Genomic DNA, 23,467 nt, shown 5'->3' with positions numbered 1-23,467 from the left:
ATCCAAAGTTGTTCTCTTCTTAGTAACAATGCGGCTAGATTGCCGCCTCTTTTTGGTACCGTGATTTTCTCAAGGATCGTCCATGTCAAATCATTTTCTGTGTGCCCTTTCTTCATGTAATGCTCTACTAATGGAGCATTGCATCATTTAGTCCGAATGTTGGATCTATGTTCACAGATCCGGGTTTTTATTGTGCGTGTTGTCATTCCGATATATTTCATGTTGCATGGGCAATGAATCAAGTATACTACATTTGTAGTGTTGCAATTTGCGATCCTCTGTTCCCGCGGGTATTTCCAGCCAATGTCTACTGTGGTGGTGCGTTTAGTGAATTGGCACACTGCACAATTACCACAGGGAGCATGTCCAAGCGGTCTCGGTGCATTCCAAAGGGTATTGGTTTCAGGAGGTTTGGTTTCTTGGTAAGTATGTACAAGCCAATCTCTCAGATTTTTTCTTCTTTTAATAGCAAAGAGAGGTGCAGGTAAGTTATGCTCATCGACATTCAGCAGGTGCCATGATTTCTGAATTTCTTTTTTGAGAGAGTTGATAACTGGTAAGTGACTAAACACTGCTGTGATGACATATGGTCCCCTTTCTTTTTTTCTCTGTTGTGTAAGAGTTACTTCTCTGGGGATATTTCTGGCTCTCTTGCATGCTTGTCTTATGATTTTATTCGGATAGTTCCTTTCCCTCAAGTTGGACGTGAGTCTTTCAGCTTGTATGTCATATTCCATTTTGGTGCTGCAGTTTCTCCTAAAATGGAGGAATTGTCCGAACGGCAGGTCCTCTTTAAGGGTCCTTTGATGGAAACTTGTATATTCTAAGAGGGAGTTCCTATCTATAGTCTTACGAAACACAGTGGTTTCGAAGATATGTCCTGTTCTTTTAATGGTGAGGTCAAGGAACGTGGCTTTCGTAGTGCTCGCCTCATAGGTAAATTTAAAAAATGGATCCAATCTGTTGATCCATGTCATGAAGTCAGTTAGATTGTTTAGATCTCCCTCGAAGAACATGAGTATATCGTCAATGTAGCGACGCCAACTTATAATGTTCTTCAAGAATGGATTATTTTCCGGATAAATATGTTTTTCCTCAAATGCTGCGACATACAAGTTTGCCAGAGTGGGGGCAAATGTTGCTCCCATAGCAGTTCCAGCTATTTGTTCGTAGTATGTGTCTTCTTTTAGGAAGAAGTTCTTAGTGATTGCTATCTCTGCTAATTGCAGGATGAGGTTTATGGGCATGTCTAAGGTGCGAGTATCGAGCCGATGCCAGACACTATGGGTCTTCCTGGTGGTGGGTTGGTCCCTTTATTAATTTTCGGGAGTGCGTAGAAAGCAGTGCATTTAGGATGTTTAAGACACAAAAAGTCAGCTTCGACGAACAAATAGCTGGAACTGCTATAGGAGTAACATATTTACCGGGAAAATAATCCATTCTTGAAGAACATTATAAGTTGGCGTCGCTACATTGACGATATACTCATGTTCTTCGAGGGAGATCTAAACAATCTAACTGACTTCATGACATGGATCAACAGATTGGATCCATTTTTGAAATCTGCCTATGAGGCGAGCACTACCAAAGCCACGTTCCTTGACCTCACCATTAAAAGAACAGGACATATCATCGAAACCACCGTGTTTCGTAAGACTACAGATAGCAACTCCCTCTTAAAATATACAAGTTTCTATTAAACGACCCTTAAAGAGAACCTGCCATTCGGACAATTCCTCTGTTTTAGGAGAAACTGCAGCACCAAAATGGAATATGACATACAAGCTGAAAGACTCACGTCCAACTTGAGGGAAAGGAACTATCTGAATAAAATCATAAGACAAGCATGCAAGAGAGCCAGACATATCCCCCGAGAAGTAACTCTTACACAACAGAGAAAAAAAGAAAGGGGACCAGATGTCATCACAGCAGAGTTTAGTCACTTACCAGTTATCAACTCTCTCAAAAAAGAAATTCAGAAATCATGGCACCTGCTGAATGTCGATGAGCATAACTTACCTGCACCTCTCTTTGCTATTAAAAGAAGAAAAAATCTGAGAGATTGGCTTGTACATACTTACCAGAAACCAAACCTCCTGAAACCAATACCCTTTGGAATGCACCGAGACCGCTTGGACATGCTCCCTGTGGTAATTGTGCAGTGTGCCAATTCACCAAACGCACCACCACAGTAGACATTGCTGGAAATACCTGTGGGAACAGAGGATGTTCACAAATTGCAACACTACGAATGTAGTATACTTGATTAATTGCCCATGCAACATGAAATATATCGGAATGACAACACGCACAATAAAAACCCGGATATATGAACATAGAGCCAACATTCAGACTAAACAATGCACTGCTCCATTAGTAGAGCATTACATGAAGAAAGGGCACACAGAAAACGATTTGACATGGACGATCCTTGAGAAAGTCACGGTACCAAAAAGAGGCGGCAATCTAGCCGCATTGTTACTAAGAAGAGAACAACTTTGGATCTTTAGACTGCAAAGCCATAAGACTGGCCTTAACGAAGAAATATGTTGGCAAACATCAGCAGTACAATAACAGACATGAGGCACCACCTGAAGCATCCAGGGAGCCAACGCTTTTGACTGACTAGCATAAGGATCTGTGTCATATGAAATACCAGAGACTCGTAGTATGTGAGCACATCCAGGACCATACAAAAGTGGTCTCCCTTGGGCAAAAACGTTATGTCCCCATGGGCTCAGTACAGGTTATACTACGCTCCCCTATTTGTTGCTAACCCACTTTGAATACACTTGCAATGACTTAAATTGTTAATGTTTGACCACACTGTCACGCCATAGGGGGCTTTCCATGGTTTATCGGAGGTAGAACTACATCTCCCAATGTGCCCATGGTGTAGTTGTGTTCCTCCAGACCACGAATAGAATCGTAGTCCTCATTATGCTAGCAATCCCCTTAGAACGAAACACTGAACCAGGCTTACATATGGATTGCAGTGCACGCACACGTTTTGCCAAGATGGGACTGGGCATAAAATCTTTGTCACTACATTTCCCAGCGGGCCGAGTAATAACAGCAACCCTTCCAGCACACGTGACTATTCACACGAGATGTAACTATATTCTCTGTTATAACACTACTATTCCCATCATGCTTAGGGGTTTATTGTAGTTCTGCTGGATCACGTGATCATGCGTAGCAATCCCGAAGAAATACGGGCACAGTACAACATGGCGGACGCGACCGCCGATTGACTGTAGACGGTCTGTGAAGAGCCTGGGGAAACCACTTAACAAGAATTGAGGTGAGGACACACAGAGATACCGCATATCCAAAACAGCATGTAGTTTACACTGAGCACGTGGATGAACACCATTATCCCGTGTCTACCTGGAAACAGCAATTTTCAGCATGCACACATGGTAAATCATGTTTTCTATGCTACTCTCTGTTGGTCTGTGTAAAGCATAGCAGAATAGATTAACCTAGCACATGGACCTTTCTGTGTGTATTTAGATTTTAGTAACATTGAATATCTGCACATAAAACACCATGTGACCTCTGCACCTCTGTATATGACATAGTGGATTAGACTATGGGCACTGGCACCAATTGGCCTGTTTTTCCCTCCTTTCCCTCCCTCCATAGCGCTACTTACCATCTGAGCATTAAGAGGACTGGACGAAAAAACTCACCAGCACCTGGAGAAGAACCCGCTTAGCCTGACAAGATGAAATCTGCACTTTGCAGGTATTGCCATTTCCAACCTTATATGTAGACATACCTGTTAAAGTTTCGAATGCAAGATATGACAAGTTAGTATATCTTTTGTAGGCTACCCACACAGGAAGTCAACTACCATAGAGGTGACAACCAGCAAGGCAACCAACATCACTAAAGATAACACAGTGAAACCACAGGTAAACGCCTTATGTTTTCCGGAGCCACATTAGCCTTGGAGTTTCTGAACATTCCCATATTGATTACTCCCCCCATTTTTTGTCCATTTGTATATCCCCACAGGGACCGGGACTCAAGCCATATTGCCAGTGGAAAACCCTGAAGATATCTCTCCATCCCGTTGAGATGTGGAGACATTTGAAGCAATCATAATGTCAATGAGAATACATAATTATCTGTCCTGAAGAAGGCGGCTAGTTAGCAGCTCCGCTGAAACCACTTGACAACCCCAAGAGTTGAGAGGCTGATGACCTCGACTCCGAGACCCTACACACAGTGGAGGATAGGGCTTGAACAATTATACATCGTTTTTATTTCATTTTACTTGATTATTTTTTTTATTCGAAAGTGCAAGTGAATGTACCAATAGAAACAAATAATATTGTTTGACTTACAATTGGCCATTTGGCCTTAGGAAGTCTTTTAATTATAAGACACATAGACTGGAGGTGGCATAAATAAAAAAGAGAACCAACCTCCAAGAAATGTGCACTTTAGTGATTTAGCTTGAGGAAAGTAGTGAGAGAGCTTAGGGCAAGGATCTCTCCAGGAAGGGATAACGTCCCTCAACTTTGCTTCCCACGGCACAGCCTCTGTAGATTGATAGCCAGAGGACAAGCTTCCCTCTCAAATGCTTCCAGCTGCGCAACCTCTGCAATTCAGGATTTGAGACACACATACCCTCTCAGGACCGACAGTTGCTCTCTGCCACGCAATGGTCCCGGCGTCTTCTCTTTCCTCCAGCAGTTTGGAGTGTCTGCATAAACCACACCGCTCCTGCTTCATGCTACTGCTTTGACCTTCTCTACCACTACTAATGGCCTGCACCTGAGGGGGCCTTTTAAGCCTCTCAGTCTCCCTCAGGTGTGGGCCATTTGCATTAGTGTGCTGACCACTCCTATAATACTGTACCTCTTCAGTCATCTTCTTCGTCCCAGTACTTAGAGGATTATGGGACTTGGAGTCCCTAATGATAAAGTTAGGTTTTCTTATTTGATTTTCATTTCTACACCTCAATTTGTTCTTTATAACTTCTTTTAAAGGAATATAATGAAGATTAGTTGCTAAACTCGAGTGGAAAGGAAAAGGCAAATTTTTTAAGTTATTACCTATGAATTCCCTTTCAATGTACCTTTTGGTGTAACAGAGGTCTTGAGGTTTACAAGTCTTTGGGGTTTTAAAAAGGCTTTTATTTCTTCTAAGGTTTAGGGTTTCGTGAGTGTTTTACCCCTGTTTACATGTGTATTTTGTGATGCTGCAAGATGGTTTTTACAACTAGTTATTACATACTTTGGCATTACATAGTCATCCTCTCTAGAGGAAGACAAATACTGTGTCTAATCCCATGGAATCCTCTCACTCCCCTGAGCCTTTTCTCCTCCCAGGTTATCCTCCTGCAGAACACCACCAACAAAGACAGGATCAGAAAGCATCTTCCTTTCCCCGGCCACCAGGGAGGAGACTTTAGGCAGGGTTTAAGTGAGGGATCCATATAAATCCTCACAGTACCCACACCTCTTTTGCCGCCGAGGGCCCTGCAAATCCTAGAAGGCCCTGAGGTCCCAGCCATGGGTGCCAACTTTTGATTTTCACTACGGGGGCAGAAATTCACATACTGACAGAAGCAGGAGAGCGTACCCAACCCCAGGTCGAAACAACACATTTTAGAGCACGTTTTGAGCAAGAATTCGAAAAAGTAATAGGATTTACAGGCAGGTCTAAACATATAACTTTTCAGCAACAGTCGCCTAACCTGTTGGGCTATCTTTCCTCTGCATTCTGCTTTTGGATCTCCATCTTCCACCTACTTCTTCTGCGCCTGCTAAACAGTTTTGGCCTGTCCTCCACTCTCTTTCTCCCTCAACCCCACAATTAACACTCAGGTGGTCCATTGATGAGGTGGCCTTCTCATTTTCAAGTGGGCAGCACTTGCTAATTTTGCAAGATGCATGCTAACACTTCACTAAGCCTCAACCCACCAGGGGAGGAGCTAGAAGCCCAGTTTCACCGAGCGAGATTTAAAGGTGCACAGCATTCTATCCTTCTTACTGTTTTTTGTCGACCCCATACAAATACATGCAGAATATCCAAGGGGGCGAAATGACACCCCTGCCACTGTGGTTCAAGGAGTACTGGGTCAATTTCCCCTTCTGCCCCTGTGTACTCAGCGTGCACGGTCACAGCTACGTCAGTGACTCCTGGTCCCTGTTCTTAGACAGGAACATTTTGAACTAAGAGATTATGGAGGTATTGTACCTCCTGCAGGGGCTGGGCGAAGGAAAAAGAAGTTGAAATGAGTTCCTAGCTAGAAAGGTAAAACCTCAAAAGTAAGTAATGTGAAAGGGGCAGTGGAAGCAAGATCTGTTTTCTCTGTATAATAAGAGTTATAGTTATAGTACGCTGGTTCTCTGTTTGCCTTTGCATAGTCTATTTTTTCAGTAGCACTTTTCAGTTGTCTTTCATTAATACTTGCATTACTTTGGTTTCTTCAGTGGTTGTACACTACAACTCCAAAGTTCGACAAAGTGGCGGACCGAGCGGGGGGTGGGTGGATTTAGAGGGGCAAGCTGCCCCCCAGAGGCTCTTTTGAGAGCCGGACCAGAACTTTTGTGAGTGGGACACCTCTCCCGTTCAGCACCTCAATGAGGGAGCCCAACGGGATAGGTGTCCCGCAGGGAGGACAATGTGTGCTGAGCAATTCCTGCTCAGCACGCTCATTGTCCTGGCAGCAGGACACCTTACGCTTTCCGAATGGGGGAGGTGTCCCGCTGCCAAGACAATGTCCCAAGGAGATCTGGGCAGCAGCAGAGGGGCTCTCACATTGCTCCGTGTCAACAGAGCATTTCAATGTGAGCCATTAGGCATTGATGTGAGGGAGGGAGGACTATTAGCAGGTACTTTTGTCCCTTTAGGAATATGCAATGGAGGGAGTGATCAGCTGTGAGAAGGGTGCATAATGCTGCAAGGGGGATTTGTTAGGCTCCCATTAATCTGCATGATGCTATTGTGATTTTGCATGCAGGATGGGAAGAATAAAACTAAATCCATTCATCCGTATTGCGCAACATATTTCTATGATGATGTACATAGTGAAAAGTTAATTATGAAAGGATAGTTTATTATGAAATGTGTTTTGCTTCCACGGCATTGCTATAAAGTATTATTTAAGCACATGAAATGCAAAGGGAAACCTTAATAACTATATCTATATCAACTAATCCTGGGAAGATGTATGTGCTCAATTGCTTAAAATGTCCACATCCCGGTTTAACCATTTAACAAAAGTGTGTGACCTTGGGCAGATCATTTAATCACAGTGGGCCTCATTACGACCCTGGCGGAAATCGGAAAACGATGGCGGAAATGCAATACCGCCATCGAATAGCGCTCGGTGCGACTATGACCCGTCACCGAAAAGTACGAAGCCATTAGCGACACCGTAGTGAACGCCAACGCTAACTGCACCAAGTACGCGCGCGCGCGCCATGCCAAACCGTAAATACCACCATGGCGCAAGGGTACGCGAATTCCGACCCTAGCGGACATGTACCTAACGCCATCAAGCATGGCGGAAAGTACCATTCCGCCATGGTGAGAAGTACGGCATCGCGAATCAACCGTAAACGGCCCCACTGAGTGCCTGTACACCGCTCCCTGCCCACAAAGTACAACTCCCCGTAGGTGCAATGAAGTCACAATGCAACCAGTGAAAAGTACAAGTCACCCATGCATGCCAACGAACAAAAGAATCACAAGAGGGGTCAATGGGAGCTGCAGGGCACAGATGGCACGAATACAGAAGCCATTCCAATGGACATGACCACAGTCCCCCCCCCAGAAACGCACGCAAACACAGGCACCTGTGACCAGCAATATTCCGAAAATCACAACATTCCACCAGTCCACCTGGCTGACCGGCATCTGTTACACAAAACCCAATCCCCCGCCCCTGAGCATGACAACATTCAAACAGTCATATTGGCAGCCCCCATCCCTGACCTCACTCCGTAGGCAAACGCGCCCAGCACAGTACCACGCAACTAAACTCCGAAGCTGGAACCCAATGCAGATCTCCTCACAATACATCGCTCCCCAAATAGGAATATGCCACATCACTCGCAAAGAAGAACGCTACACGGCCCATATCAGAATAGAAATTTAATGCACAACAAAATCACCAAGCCCATACAGCCATTAGTCCATGAACTCCAAAACACATATCACCATTGTGGGCTGCATCCGCAAGGAATGACCAGCTACTACTTGTGAGACGCCCTGTTCCATCATGGTACACAGAGCCACATTCACGTACGAAAAGGCAACATGGAAGCGCACAGAACCGCAGGGCCGTCCCAATGGGGAGGCACTAGTCCAGCTGAAAGGCCGAAATGTTGCTCCGAGCCACTAGTACTGCGTAAGGGCATGTGGCCCATTGGCGATCGTCCCATAAGATCGTAATGCTGCTCCACTGATTAACACGAAGCAGCAGGTGTCGGGAGTAAAAGCCATCTGCAGGAGTGGCATACAGATGGCAGTGGCAAAAGGGGAGGAGATACCTGTCAACCAAAAGAAAAGAAAAAGAACAGAATGGCCATCAGAACTACATTCCAACAACTCACTTCAATGATCACACTAAATCCACAGCCATATGCATGCTAGCCCACTCCAAAGGATCATCACCACCCCAAAACCACTTGCGACTCATAACCATCTATATCGAGGTGTAAACACCATCACAAACGAGTGTACCTGTGCATGCGTCTGTCAAAACAGATTCCATCAGATGGGAATGTTAACGTGCATGGACACAAGTGTCTGAAGGCGCGTCGAGACAGGGAGGGCTCAACAAGGCCAGATAGACGATGGTCCCACAATGGCAGCCCTGCATCACATAGCGCAGGGGAGGCGGATAGATTCCAAGAAGCCCTGTACATGGCAAACCCTGTATCAAATCACCTATCCATGCATCCATTCATCATTCCCTCATCCCGGTATAAAAACGCCTGAATATTTACTCACATAACATTAGAAATTTCCATTGAGTCTGTGCGTTATGCAGCCTGCAAAATCCACAGTGCCCCAGCCCGTAATTCCAGTGTTGTGAAGTAACATGTATTTGGGAACGTCCGGCCTCATCGCCCACGTCGCTATTGCGCATCCCAAACTATTCATATCAATCATTGCATCCTCGCCATGGCCCCTGTCTCAAGGACATTGAACAATAGAACGTTATATTTGCAGTCAGACCTGTGGGCATCTCCTCGCCGCTAGCTGAAAACCGAAAGCGCCGCCCTTCGAATTCCTCATTTGCAACATCACGTCGAAAAGGCATCTGTGGCCGTTTGAAATCACAAATTAATCCATCTAGTGCGGCTGTGTGTGAAAATGGCAACTGCCTTCACCCACGAATGGGACGCCCCGCCCGTCGTTGCAACTCGGTACAGTGATGCATGAGGGCCCACCGTTACTCGAGTACTACGTTCCACTGACCCATCACAAGTCTGTTCGCGACTGCAAAGATTGTATGTGAAACAATGGGACCATAGCCGAATGTACATATCAACAAATGTTACACGGCCATCGGGTACAAATACATGAATGCAATAGCAAGATGCCATTCCTCGAATTGCAGCGTTGTGTGCGGGACGTGCTCGCCCAAAGGGGAGAGCAGCTTGCACAGGTGGAATGAATCACCACAGGTGGAGGCCATACAGCCTGAAAACACATCAATTGCACACCCAGTCTCCTCCCACAACCACACCCACTCCGAAATGCTCCCGGCAGGACTCGCGATGTTGGCCCTGGGGGACCTGATAGCACTGCAAGTACTCCAACTCAAAGAAGAAGACGAACACCAACTACAACCGGCCGCACGGAGGAGACGCAGGAGGAGGAGGAGGCCAAGGCAGGGCCAGCAAGGGCCGCCAGCACAGCCACTACCACCACGCAGGCAGCCCGCAATCCCACGCCTCCGAGCACATCCGTTCAACCTCACTGATGAGCAGATCCACACCCTCTACCATTTGGACCGGGACACGATAGCCGCCATTGTGGACATGACACACGCTGACCTTGTCAGCATGATAGATAGCCCAACCGCCATCCCACCCCTACTGAAGGTGGTGTCTGTACTCCACTTCCTGGCCACAGGCACCTACCAGCACACAGTCGGACAGTTGCATGGCATTTCTCAGCCACTGTTCTCACGGACACTATTGCAAGTGCTCGATGCCCTCCTGCAGCACGCAGACGATTACATCTCTCTACCACGCTCGGAGCAGGAAATTACCAACACAAAAGTGGGATTCCATGCACTTGCCGGCATACCGGGTTGCATTGGTGCCATCGACTGCACCCATGTGGAATTGGTCGTCCCACATGCCATGGAGGCCCAGTACCGCAACCGAAAACAATTTCATTCCCTGAATGTACAAATGGTGTGTGACTCCAACAGGATCATTACACATTGTTGTGCCAGATTCCCTGGATCAACCCATGATTCTATGGTCTCGAGGAACTCTACTATACCACGCTACATGGAGCGACACGCAGGGAACAGATCCTGGCTACTCGGTGAGTCTCATTTCATGCGTGATGATGTGGGGTATGTGATGCGGCAATGACCTGGCAGGAAGGGGGGGGGGTGTGCGTACGTAGCAATGGCATTCCACATCATACGTTTATCGTCCACATACAGGTGATGCTGGGTATCCACTGAAGAGATGGCTCCTCACACCAGTCCGGAACCCACGGGACCAGCATGAGGAGGACTACAACCATGCCCACTCACGTACCCGTGTAGTCATTGAACAGGCATTCGGCCTACTGAAGACTCGTTTCCGCTGCCTCAGCAGGTCTGGCGGGGCACTCCTGTACCGCCATGAGAAGGTTGCAAAGATGGTCATGGCATGTGTCATGCTCCACAACATGTGCGTACGTAGAAATGTGCCCATGCCCCCTGACGCAGAACTGCAAGCACCTGATGATGGTCATGATGAGGGTGGGGATGTGGCAGCACCTCAAGGAGTCTGCGAGGCACCGGAGGGCCGTGACATTCGTCAGCATCTCATTGATGCATGCTTCTAGCACTCACGCCTGGTGGCTGATACATGGACACGGGACTCGTGGCACTGTGTGTGTCTGGTACATGCACAATATGGACTGTACGCCTATGATGGCCTAGTACACAAAGATCATTGTCCACACATCTCATTGGTTGATCGTGCACTGTTTATGGCATATGTGATATCATGTTGAACACCCTATCGACCCGCCACCCAAGTGAGCCCAACACACCCCCTCCACCCTCCTACCTCCCCCCCGAACACCAGTGTCCAAAGATGCTCATTGTCAGTGGGCTGTCGCTATTGCAAGCCCCCTCTGCGGGTATCAGGGGCACCCCTGCCTGTGGAGCGCAGGTTCCTCCCAGATCTACGTTGGGGGCTGCCCTGGACGGAACTTGCAACGGATGATGTCTCTGCCTGCTCACGTCCATGCATGTCCCTAAGGGTTTGTGAGAGCTCAGTGAGCACACGGCGCACTGCGGCAAGTTCGGCACATACGTCTTTGGACGTCGCATGCAGTTCCCCCCTCAGGCTCTCGGTGCTTCTCTCCATTTGGACTCTCAGGCTCTCGGTGCTACTCTCCATTTGTGCCCTTAGTGTCTCTGTACTTCTCTCCATTTCTGCCCTGAGTGTCTCAGTTGATGTTTCTATGTCTGCCTTAGTGCGCCCACATTCATCGGCATGGTCCTTAAGGAGCGTGGCCAGTTGCTGCTGTTGCACGATTAACTGGTCGAGGGACTGTTGCCTCTGCTGGGCCATGGCCATTTGCGGGGGTGTCACAGAGGGGCTGTTGACCTCATGTTGCCTTGCCACAGGGCTTGTGGGGGATGGCCAGTCGTCGTCTTGTGGGTGCCCCTGCGTGGTATCCTCATGTTGTACGGGATGGGACAGACAGGGGGAATGGGACAGGTCATGGATGGATCTGACTTCGACATCCCCGTCTTCTGTGTCGGAGCATGCTGCCATCAATGGGGTGTCACCTATGGTGCTGCTGCCACCAGAGGCAGTGCGTTCTGTGGCATCCGTTGGGGGGACCTGTGGTGGTGGTGTTGTGGGCATGCTGGCTGCTGGGGTGCCTGTTGATGTTCCCTCCTCTGTGCTGCCACCTGTTGTGTGCAGCTGCCGTGTCTTGATGCGTGCAGCTGAGGTGGAGGGTCTTTGGCCGTTGGTCTTGGCCCTCTTTGCAGGTGTGCTGGTAGGGGTGTCCTGATGCTCGTCGTTTGGATCGGACCCTGTGGTGGAGTAAAGGAGGGCGAGGGTTATTAATGGGTCTGTGGGTATTGGAATGGCATTGTATCACATGCATTGGGGTGGTACGTGAGGGTGATTTGGGTCGGGGCCTTGGAGGTGCTTTCATTTGTGTGTGGAGTGAGGGTGCAGTTGTTTGGCAGCCTGCAGTTAGGGTGTGCCTGCTGCACGTGTAGTGGGTGTTTTAGGGGTTTTTAATTATTTATGTATTTATTGTGAGTTTTAAAGTGCGCTATCAGGGCGATGTGTGTGGACGTTCTCCTGGACATGTGTTTCTGTTGCACTATGTGGACACATGGTACTTCACATGATTGGACATTGTGGATTTAGCATTGTTTTATCTGGCCCACCTACCTGAATCTTCGGATGTCTGCACTCCTTTCTCCATCCCTCTGACTCCCTCTATGCTCTCCATTCCGATGGTGGAGGCACAGATTTCTTCCCAGGGGGTCAACTTGATGGGTGATTCAGGACCTCCCCCGGTGGCTGTGGCAATGTTGCGGTTGGCAGAGAGTATGCTGCGGACGCGTATCCGCAGGTCGTCCCATCGCTTTCTGCATTGCTGTGGGTTGCGGGGTGCGGTCCCCACCGCACTTACCCGCTGTGCCACCAGAGCCCATATGGCCTTCTTGTTCGCAAGTGCCGTCCTGGTCATTTGCGTGGAGAAGACGACGGCAGCATTCTCCTGGAGGGTCTCTGTTAGCACAGTGAGTTCCTCACGGGAGAAGTGGACCTGCCGCTTGCGGTCGCACGCTTTCTTCGCTACTTTTCCCATTTTTCTTGGTTTCGCTAGGGTGGATGATGGGTTGGGGTGTGTCTCGGGGTAGTGTTTTTAGTGGTTGTGTGGTTTTTGTGGTTTTATAGGTGTACGGCGGGATGTTTCCCGTTCCGGGCCCATGTTTTTACTTCCGTTTCTGTATATTTACGGTCACCGTACTTTCCGGTAGCCGCACACTGCGGTGTCCGCTGTGATGGGTGGCGGTATTGCACCTAGGGCGCCGTACGGCGGCGGTGTGGGCCGTTTGGGGGTCATTTCCGCCATCGCGGACTTTGCACTTCCGCCATGCCGTGGTGCTCGTGCCCGATGGGTCGGAATGGGCTGCACTTTGCTCCTTCGTGCAATGGCGGAAACGCTATTTACGCTGTGGCGGTCCGGTCAGTCACTTTCCGCCAGGGTCGTAATGAGGGCCTGTGTGTCTTATCTGCAGCCCTGTAAGTGATTAACTTCAGAGCTTATGTTAATATATCATGCTGTTATTTTACAAAAAAAAAGCCTGACTATAGAGTTGCTCCATATATAACAATGGTGCAGTTTAGGTATTTTGCACCACAACGTTATTTGCCACCTGGCTAACTTATTCTAAAGTCAGTTGCATGATGCTTCGAAGTATCAAAGACTGATGATGCTCCTTGTGATCAGGTGTGGACTGGCCAATGGGGAACTCTGAAGATTTCCGGGTAGGCCTCTGCACCTGGTGGCTCTTTTGTGTGGTATTTCCAAATGTTCCCATAGTAAATTGGTTGGGTTTACTGAAAATGTGTAATACGGGGCCACTTTGAAAATTCTTTCCAGGGCCTTTCTGTTCCCAGTCCACTCCTGCTTGTGATGTACTTTTCGGTTAAGTAATTTCTGTTGGCGCAACCAATATGCAAATTAGGAGGTTTGTATGCATTGTGCACCAGAGTGCTTGAACAGAGATCAGTAGTTCCCTGCATCTGTAATTATTCAGCAGTTTTATTTTTTTTGTTATGCGTCAAAATGCTATCTGCCACTAATGTTACCCAAAAAGTAGATTGGGTTAGGGGTGGGCGGTTTGGGAGCGCGAATGAAACCATGTGGAATTGCATTTGGGAGGAAAGTAGCAGGCCTTTTTTCGTGGCTCTCCCCGCACTCCTGCAATGCTGGATACATCCTGTTCCGAGGCAGTTTCACAAATACACAGTACCAGAAAAGGTGGTATAATTGTCAAGAAAAAGATAAGCGCACTAGCCATGGAGGCTATTGTATTGCGGCTGCGTACTAGGGACATGACGTTGGCAGCGTGTGTCACGTGTGTAGTAGGACTGGTTTGCGTCTCGATTCCCATGGCGCATGCGTGGATAGCCTCTTTGGTTCTGTGTACTTTGGGCATAACCGGATTTTCGGGCAGGTTTTCCATCGCTCTGGGTCGGCTGGGACGGTAGGTGTGGGAGATGTTCGGACTTCGTGGTTGCACTGATTTGCGGGGATGAGAGCTTAGATATGGCGAAGGGTTAAAGAAGAAAACTTGAAGGCGAAAACGGACCCTCCAGGGGTTTTTGTAAAGCATTTTAGGCCAGTAAACACTGGTCTTAGCTGGATACAATGTAAAACATATTTTCGGTGCAGCTCATATAGTGTGTTGTACTAGCAGTAAGGCCCCCCCGCTCCCCTCCAGTGCTGCTTTACACGTTGCCTATTTAGCACATCACACCGTTGGTTTTTTTTTTTTGGCACGGTTGGCAGTGGCAATTAGTGGGTTACTTTGTTATGCACAATTGATTTGCTGGGGTGCCCCTAGAACCAAGCGGGCCAAATGGCTTTCAGTAAGCATCTATATTTACTAAACTCGTATTTATGTATCAAGTTAAAATAAATTCTAGCAAGTTAATTTACAATCTGCACTATTAGTTATCACAAAAAGCCCAGCAAAACAATTCTGAAGGCTTTTATTGGCCTTGCTTTGATGTTTTTTTTTTTTTTCGTTGAGCACCTATTATGCGCCTCTTTGTTGTACCTATTGAATTCGGGCTCCAGCCTCTGCTTCTGGGATCCTTCTTTCCTTAAGTTTACTTCTTCGTTACCCGCAGAGGTCAGAGTGGAAGGGAACTAAAGGGTACGACGTTACCTTATTTCTCAGGGAAATATGTCATAGTTCCCTTACTTTCCGTTTCCTGCAGTACCACTTTTTTTAAATTTTTGTACATTTTTTTTATAACTGTTCCCCTGCCGGGGAAGCGAACCTAGGCCCTTCCATTAGCAATCCAGTGGCGCATCTCATTGCATTATGTTGGCTTGGCATTGTTTGTTTCAACAGGCAGTAGTGGACTGGTCTACCGGGAACTCTGGAGATTTCAATGGACAGCTTGGAAATTAAGCCCATTACCTCTACTTCCACTCTTCCTCGTCCCAGCACTTATCAATGAGGTGTTCCACCTCTTCAAAGGAACCTTCCTCTTTCTGCTTCTAATTCCTTCTGGCCCCTGCCCTCTCCGCCTCCGGGCATAACAGCCCGCCTTCCCCAAGATCCAACAGTTTTTTTTCTCCTGCCTTTGGGCAGGGACTCTGATTCTATCCACCTTGCACGGCATAGCCTGGAGAGTGCAAAAAAAAAAAATAATAATAAATAATAGTGCGGGGGTCTTGCTGAGTAGGGGGTCTACTCTGGTTGGCAGGCATTCTACGGGGGTCCCTGCTGAGCATATCCCCCTGTCGAGTGTCGGGTGGGGGGGGGGCAAACCTTCCTACAGCTGCCAGCATAGCCGGTGGTGGTGGTAGAGGAAGACTGTCTCTGCAGAACTTCATGGCTGGGGTGATTGCACCCTGGGCGGAGGTAAGCAGGTGGGGGGAGGTGTGAATGCAGACTCTCCTTTCTCCCCTCTTGGACTGTCTGTGTGCTGCGCTGGAAGTGCCCGGTCTTGGCCCCGTGGAAACCTAAGCGGCTGTGCTGTCTTGTTTGTACCCGTTTTGGAGACCGCAGGGAAGTCCCAGGTGCAGTTGGCCTTCCGGGCTGAGCTTGTGGTTGCATGGCATCCAAATTGTTTTCCCACCTCATGGGGTGGTTATGGGCAGGCACGGTATGCATTTGGTGTGGGAACACTGCTTCGTAGCGAACGATGGGGAAGCACTTTCCCAAGTCTAGGCATTTGGAGCCTCGCTCTCATTCGCCTTCCTCTTCTTCCTGTTCTCCTCCCCCTCCCACGAGGAGGAGGGGGTGTAAGTTGCCAGTGGACAGGCTGCTGCACATTTTATGGGAATGCCCTACAGGAGGAGGGGGTCCTGGCTCATCAAGGAAGGGGGGGGGGTGTCCTCTTCCTCCTGCTCAGACGCCCCATCCTGCAACCTGGGCGTTTCCCCAAGGTTGACTGACTTCAGGGGCACGTTCCCGGACATTGCTGCTGCAGCGGATGTTCGTCTTCAGGTGTTGTGTGGGGTTTCCAGATTCTGTGCCCGTGTCTACTCTAGCAAGGGGGGTTAGGCCTCCTCAGGTCCAGCTCAAACGTACTCTGAAGATTCCTGCTTCTCTCTGCCGTGATGGCTGAGATTTAAGGGAGTGGGTTAGGCCGGACGAGTCAGCAGTCCCCAGATTGCTTGCCGAGCTGTATTACTTGCAGGGGGAGATGCTGGCCCTGCCGCAGGTGGTTCTAGTGGATGACATCATTCCTAGTCAGGTGGAGAGGTCGTCCTTTGCCTCAGCTGATTCTCTTATGAGTGTTGGTCGGCACTGATCAAAAGGATGCTGCCTTGTGGAGGGGCCCATTTGGCCTTGCGGGCCACCACTTATCCTTCTTACTCAGCTGAAGCCGCCCTTGGGGGTCTGCAGTCTGCCCTGTAGGAGGCTGGGGACGGCCTGGATACTGCCCCCATTCTATAGGCCATCAAGACTCGGGTGGTGTTTTTATTGGACTTTGCATATGGTGGTGTCAAGGCACCCGCTGTGTCCATGGTTTCCATCGTGGGGGTTTGATGGCTCATTCTTTACACGGAACGGATGCTGTTTGAGGATTCCCTGGAGAACATGGTTCAGAAGATGTTCAAGGCAGACGCACATGCTGGCCGACTACGTACAAAGTCAGCGCCTACCCACCAGAGTTCTGCCGGGGAGGGCCTGGACTGTCAAGCTCGCCCTATGGGCAGGGCTTTGTGACAGGGAGGAAATGGCATTTTGGTCCAGGCCCCCCCGCCAGCAGAAGTCCTAACGCCGGACCTGTTGGGGGGGCTGCCTGACATTCTATTGGAAGCAATGGTCTCGGCTCTCTGGGGATGCCTGGGTTGATCGTCTGGTGTGGTTGTGGGTACAAGTTGGCATTGGTCTCTCCCCTGTTCCGTCTGGTCTGGCCGGATGCTGCTTCCCAGGTGCCCTGTCAAAAAGGACTGGCAGTGCAGCAGGCGCTAAGGGAACTTCGCTCCAAGGGGTCATTTAGCGAGTGCTTCGATCCGGAAGGGGTCTGGGAGTGTACTCCATTGTCTTCCTGGTGCCCAAATATTCAGGGTCCTTCCGTCTGGTTATAGACCTACAGATCTTGTACCGTCACATGCTGTCTCAGGGGTTCAAGTTGGAGTGTCTTCACGGGTCATTCCCCTGGCGCTGGACTCGGATTTCCTGGTTTCCCTGGATCTTCAGGACGCCTTCCTGCACGTTCCCATTTGATCTGCCTGTCTGAAGTTTCTCGGATTTGCGGTGGGCAAGGTTCAGTTCCGCTCTGGGCCTTGCCCTTTGGTCTCAAGTCGGCACCATGGGTCTTCGCTGAGGTTCTCGGACCAATCATAGCTGCTCTGAACCTCCAGTGGGTTGGGGCGTTTCCATCCCTCGAAGACTGGCTCCTGAAGGCTCGGTCAAGTGATCTTCTGCTCCAATGCTTGGAAACTACTTGTGCCCTTGCTGGGATTTTTTGTAAACTGGGCAAAGTCTTGTCTTCAGCACAGGGTCTTCGGTTCATTGGGCTGGGTTTTGGCCTGAGTCTGCCCTGGGCAGGGACTTTCTTCGGGCTTGGGGCACATGGCGGCATCTGTCTTCCTTGTTCCATCGACTCTCCCACGTCCCCTGTTGCTCCACGTCCACAGGTTCTGGCCAGAGTCCATCTGGACTTCGAGGCTCCTGTCCCTGTGGGCCACTCGGCGACTGGCTTCGATGGTGGTTCCACCTGCCCCATCTCTTGGAGGGGTTGCCGCTTTGTCTGCACTTTCTGTTCATTGCTACCACAGGCGCCTGCCTGGTGGGGGTTGGTGGCCCTGCGGCGGGCACCCCGGAAGAGGTGGTCCCGGTGGGAAGCAGCCAGGTGCTCCAACTGGAGGGTGCTCTCGGCAGCCTTTAGGACTCTAAGGCTTTTTCTCTAGGCCTTGATGGGACAGGCTGTTCTCCTACGTTCAGACAATTCTGCCACTGGCGTGTTTCAACCGCCAGGGCTGCTCTTGGTCTCAGTCTTTGGGGTCTCTTGCTCTTCTCCTCTGTCTTTGGGCACAGACTCTCTTCTGTCGCTGTCTGCAAGTCCCATCGGGGGCCGGGACAGCATGGTGGCAGATCTCCTCAGCAGAGTGTTCCCCTCAGAGGTGTGGGTGCTGCGGGAGGTGGGCTTTTGGAAGACGTGCAGGGTTCTGGGGACTCTGCGGGTGGATTTGTTTGCCTCTCCCTTGTCTGGAATGGTCCCATGGTTTTTCTCCAGATTCCCCTCTTTGGGGGCGTGGTGGGTGGATGCTCTGACCTCCCGGCGGGGCTCCTGTATGCCTTTCCGCCCCAACCCCTCGTTTAGACGGTGTTACTACGCATCCGGTCCTCTCAGGCGGAGGTGCTCTTCATTGCCCCGCTTTGGCCTTGCACAGGATTGTGCCCCTTCTCCTGGATTTGGCTGTGTCCGTCATGCTACCTCTTACTTGGAGCCTGTATCTGGTATTGGGCCTCTTGGGGTATAGCGTTGCAGGTGCTTGGTCTGGGGGTTTGGAATATGAAAGGGCACGCCTATTGTCTGGTCTAGGCGGGGCTCTCTGTTGAGGTGGGTTCCCTTGGGTCCCTCTCATTGACTGTGATTTGCCTGCTTGCTCTCACTTCGGCGAGGCGTTTGGGGAAGCTTGGTGCCCTCTCCGGTGTGGTGCCCTGCCTGGTGGTTTCTCCCGTTGCTTTGTTTCTTTCGTCTGTCCTTTCTTCCTACAGTGGTGTCTGAGTTTCTTGTCCCGGAAGAGACCGTTCTTCCTTCCTTTTTCCCCTCTCCCTTCTCCCTGGAGGAGGTTCATTGGGCCACTCTGGATGTGCAACGGGCAGAACTGCTCTATTTGGATCACACTGCGGCTTTTCGTTCCTCTTTGTTGCCTTTGGGGGTGGGTGGTCCCCCGGTAGAAGCATCTGTCAGCAATTGGCCCCGGGATGTTCTCTCTTTGGCTTGCCTCTATGTGGGGTCTCCTCTTCCGTCGGGAATGCTTTGCTGCATCCTGGGTGGGAGCCCGTGGTGTTCCTATCCAGGATGTTTGCCGTGCCGCCACTTGGTCTGCTCCGACCACTATCGTTTGCATATCTGCTGCAGGGAGGCGGCAGCCATTGAGGCAGGTGTTTTGAGTGTGGTACTCTTCTGAAATACCTTGTTGCTATTGTCTGGAAATGTGTATTTGAATTCATTGGTGTTGGGCGGGCTGCACACTCCATTTGCCTTATGGTGGTTATCTTTGCGCGGGGCCCATTCCCTCTGGAGTTGGCACGCCTCATTAATAAGTGCTGGGATGAGGAAGAGTGGAGGTAATGCTCAGATGACTTATTGGTTTCTTCGTTACTCCTAGTGCTACTCTTCCTCTTCCCAGCATGAGTTTCCCGCCTCACCCTTCCCTGTGTTGAATGGGCCTATTGGGCAGTGTTGTGTACTGTTGGGGAAGGTGGGCTGTTATGTCCGGAGGGGGTGGGCCTGAAGGAATTGGAAGTAGAAAGAGGGCTCCTGTGACTAGGTGGGTCACCTCATTGATGAGTGCTGGGACGAGGAAGTCTATGGCTAGGAGTAATGGAAATGACCAGTAAGTAATCTCGGCATTCCCAAGCAGTCAAAAAGCTGAACTCAGCAGTGATCTGCCAATTGCTGTAGGTGTAGCAGTGTTTGCAAGTAATAAGCGGGTGTTGGGCGGTGTCAGTGGCTATAATCCTGGGCATGACTCTTAAGAGGTGTGAATGGTGGGTGATTGGAAGGGAAGGCTGAATAAAGCTGAATGCCTTTTACTGTGTTTTCTTCAGTCTTGCTAAAAACACAGCATTCGGGGGTGGAGCTAGGATGGGGGCAGGTAAGCGGTTTGAATTGGGGGAGGATGGGAGTAACAGTGAGTATGGAGGGAGCAGAAAAGGGGGCAGGGTCGAGGGAACACTGTGTTGCACTACTTTATTCTTTTACACTTCGAACCATGCTCGCCCGGCCCCTTCCCGTTCCATACCAACTGTTGATATGGTCCCAGACTAATGGCAAATTTAAGACCGACGACCCTGTGGGCAGGACTGAGTTTCCAGCAGGTAGGCAGGTCACAGAGGCAGAGCTTAGGGTGAGTTGGATTATGGTAGTCAAATGTGTGACCATGATGAACTTTAGGGAAAACTATTGTGTTTTAAGATGCATTTCTTTTTACTGTTGGAATTTGGGTTTATGGTCCGACTACCTGGAAAAAGCTTGCCTGCTTCACTAGGTTTAGGTAGAGAAAGTGGTAATATCGGACAATAAAGCCTGAAAACGAATGTTTGTCACTCTCAAACTTGTCATCGTCCTCCTAGGACCAGTGTACTATGTGATTCCCGCTGCTGTTATCGTACTGCCTGGCATCGCACAAATTACATACATGTCTACATTCCAAAACCAAAAACCTTGAGATTTGTTTGCACTGGTGGAGCACATCCTAACATTAACCTGAAGTATTACAAACTCTGCCAGTAACCCACCCCAGGCTAAGACGGGGTGCATATAGTTTGTGTACATATGTCATATATCCCGCAAGGGAACATTTCTAGAGATTGCAGATTAGTATCAACATATGTATCACCATCTGGGTGAACATTAATATTGCTGGTTTAAGCAAAAGGGTTTAAATGTATATTTTTTTTCTTTCTTTTTTTTTGGTCCTCCCTCGTCTTGATTGGGCTGCAATTATGACAATACCAAGTTATATTTATGGTACCTTGTTTATTGCAGCAACCAGCATCCTCTGAGCACTGCTATTTTCGGCACTTAAAGGTTGTGAGTTCTGAGTGTGTACAGAATCGTTGAAGATGCCCCCTGCCCCCACACACTCACAAGCTGAGAACTAAGAGAGAGGCTGGTGAGTTAAATATAAAAAACGCAGTAAAACAAATCACGGCAAAATAGCGCTGCGTATTGAACGTCCCTGTACATACTGCAGAACACAGGTTCGAGTCTTGCCAAGGGATCTGAGTGTATTTTAGGTAGACTCAATTTCCCTTCCTTCTGCAAAGGGGGAAAAAAGCGCAAGGGTGTGTGGCTCAACAAAAACGGCCTGCTTGGGCTTCGCCACCCTCTAAATCCACCTCTGCCCAGACAGCCTCTGAAGAGGTGGGTATGGCGGGTCTGGAGTACTGCAACGAGGAAAAACAGGACTGGGAGTAATGAAGATTACTGGTAAGTAATCCCTCCTCCCCAACACCTCCCCCCCACCGCCACCCATTTCCTCCATGTTCTTTTCCCTCGTTCCAGTTTTTAATTCCTTGAGGCATATTTAAGCATATTGATGGCTGGGGCAATGACCACACGGACCATGATGTTTTGCAGATGCACACATTTATTCCTTTTCCCCTTCCATTAGTGCCTATTGACTGCTCCCAAAACTCATGTACCAAAAGCCATAGACACGTGCATGAATATTGAGGCTTAATGTTTTACAAATTTTTGGGTCTGCCCACGTGGTTCCCTGACAAATGCTCACAGAAACACCACTGGCCTGCGTGCAAAAAGCTGCCATATCTCTCATGGATCTGCCCTTTATCTCGGGAGGATAGCTCGGGTGCAACGTGCTTGCCTTGGAAGCAAGACGACATGGAGCAACACAGTTTCGATGCCTGAGTCTGTGCTTAGAAACATCTGGGTATTAAGCGCGTTATAAATAACCTCATATATATACCAGGCACCGAATTCTCAGAAACCCTATACGATTCAATAGTGGCGTTCCTAATTCATCTGCTAATTGTAGCCACAAGGCTTTCTTGCTCTGAGAACCACCACCAAATGTAATGAATAGGCCCCCCGACATTTTCAAACCCTTGGTCCTCTCCTAGATATCGCAGCACTGCCATTTTTACATCCAGTAGATGCTAAGACTACTACTCCGGAGAGAACGGATGTGGAAGAACGATGGCAGCACATCCTCTTGAGACAGGTGAAACCTAGAAACTACAGTGGGTAGGAATTTTGAGTCACCCCTCAATACAGATGCTTCAGGAAGGATTAAGAACGTGGGTTGATTCTAACGGCGCTCCTAGTTCCCTTAGTCTTCTGGCAGATATCACCACTAAGAAGACAACCTTCAGAGTTAAAAACTTTTTTCTTATTCCCTCCTTATATCTGGGTGCCGCCCGTGTCTGTGTACCTGCCGTTTTTCGTTAACTGCATCAGATGATCCCAGGCCACTGCTTTACCAGGCCACGTCTGCTTCCTTCTGCTGTTCTTGTTCTGTGGCCCATGGCTTTGCAGCTGTGCTACCAAGACAACCATTGCCTCAATCTGGCACCTCTGCTCTGCAGGAGGTGCCTTGGAGCTCTCACGTAAATCCTGCTCTGAAATCCCCATACAGCTTCGGATGGTGTAAAGGATCACTTTTAAAATGTAGTATGTGACACAGTAGGCTTGCAGTCCCAAATAAGTTTGCCAACTTTCCCCCTGCACCTGCCTCAGAACTTCAGAACCACATTGACAGTTTCAGTCACTCTATTACATAAGTGTACTTATTTGGGAGTACATAACTCATTTCATAACATTTCTGCAGTCTTCTGGCCATCACTTCTGCTACTCGATGGAGGAGATGAGGGCTTTCTTGTTCGCCTCCCTGTCACCAGCTCGTGGGGTGTGAGGTGGTCGTCCGACCCAGGCTGATTCCTTAATGCATATAATACTAGGGGCAGACAATGGAGCCATCCCTTCTTCAGTGACGATTTGAGTTTTGCTATTCTCTCTTTAAGAAGACCGTTGAGTCTCTCACATATTCTGTTCGCTTGCGGATGATGAGCAGAAGAAAACTTGTGCTTAATGTTCAATAATAGACTAATCTGTTCAAATACTTCATTTACAAAATGGGTACCATTGTCGGATCTCAGCACCTGACATACTCCCCATCTTGGAAAGACTTTTCGTACTAAACACTTGGCTGCGCAACTGGCATCAGGGTGTGTACAATCTACCTGCTTCGATCCATCTCGAAAAGGGATACACCACCACTATCCTATACCTGTATCCACTACATACTTGCAGCATATCAACATAGTCAATATGTA

At 49.0% G+C, this 23,467-nt stretch overlaps 1 protein-coding gene across 3 annotated transcripts in view; it reads left to right on the top strand.

Moving 5' to 3' along the window:
• The window catches only part of HCFC1R1 (host cell factor C1 regulator 1), a 204,051-nt gene that overhangs the window by 104,718 nt on the left and 75,866 nt on the right, over positions 1-23,467 (top strand). The window contains exons 1-2 of one of the 3 annotated variants that reach the window (XM_069651712.1): positions 14,348-14,452; positions 21,159-21,285. The exons of 1 other annotated variant lie outside the window; for it this stretch is intronic. The gene's annotated coding sequence lies outside the window, so the exon portion shown is untranslated. Of the gene's footprint in view, positions 1-14,278; positions 14,453-21,158; positions 21,286-23,467 lie in introns of those variants that run through there. One more of the 3 variants, XM_069651711.1, reaches the window with a different exon arrangement.

This window comes from Ambystoma mexicanum, chromosome 3p (assembly GCF_040938575.1).
Source record: "Ambystoma mexicanum isolate Mex_15411 chromosome 3p, UKY_AmexF1_1, whole genome shotgun sequence".
In the NCBI taxonomy this organism is placed as follows: Eukaryota; Metazoa; Chordata; class Amphibia; order Caudata; family Ambystomatidae; genus Ambystoma; species Ambystoma mexicanum.
Note: the sequence above shows the minus strand (reverse complement) of the source record. Positions and strands in the feature narration are given on the sequence as shown.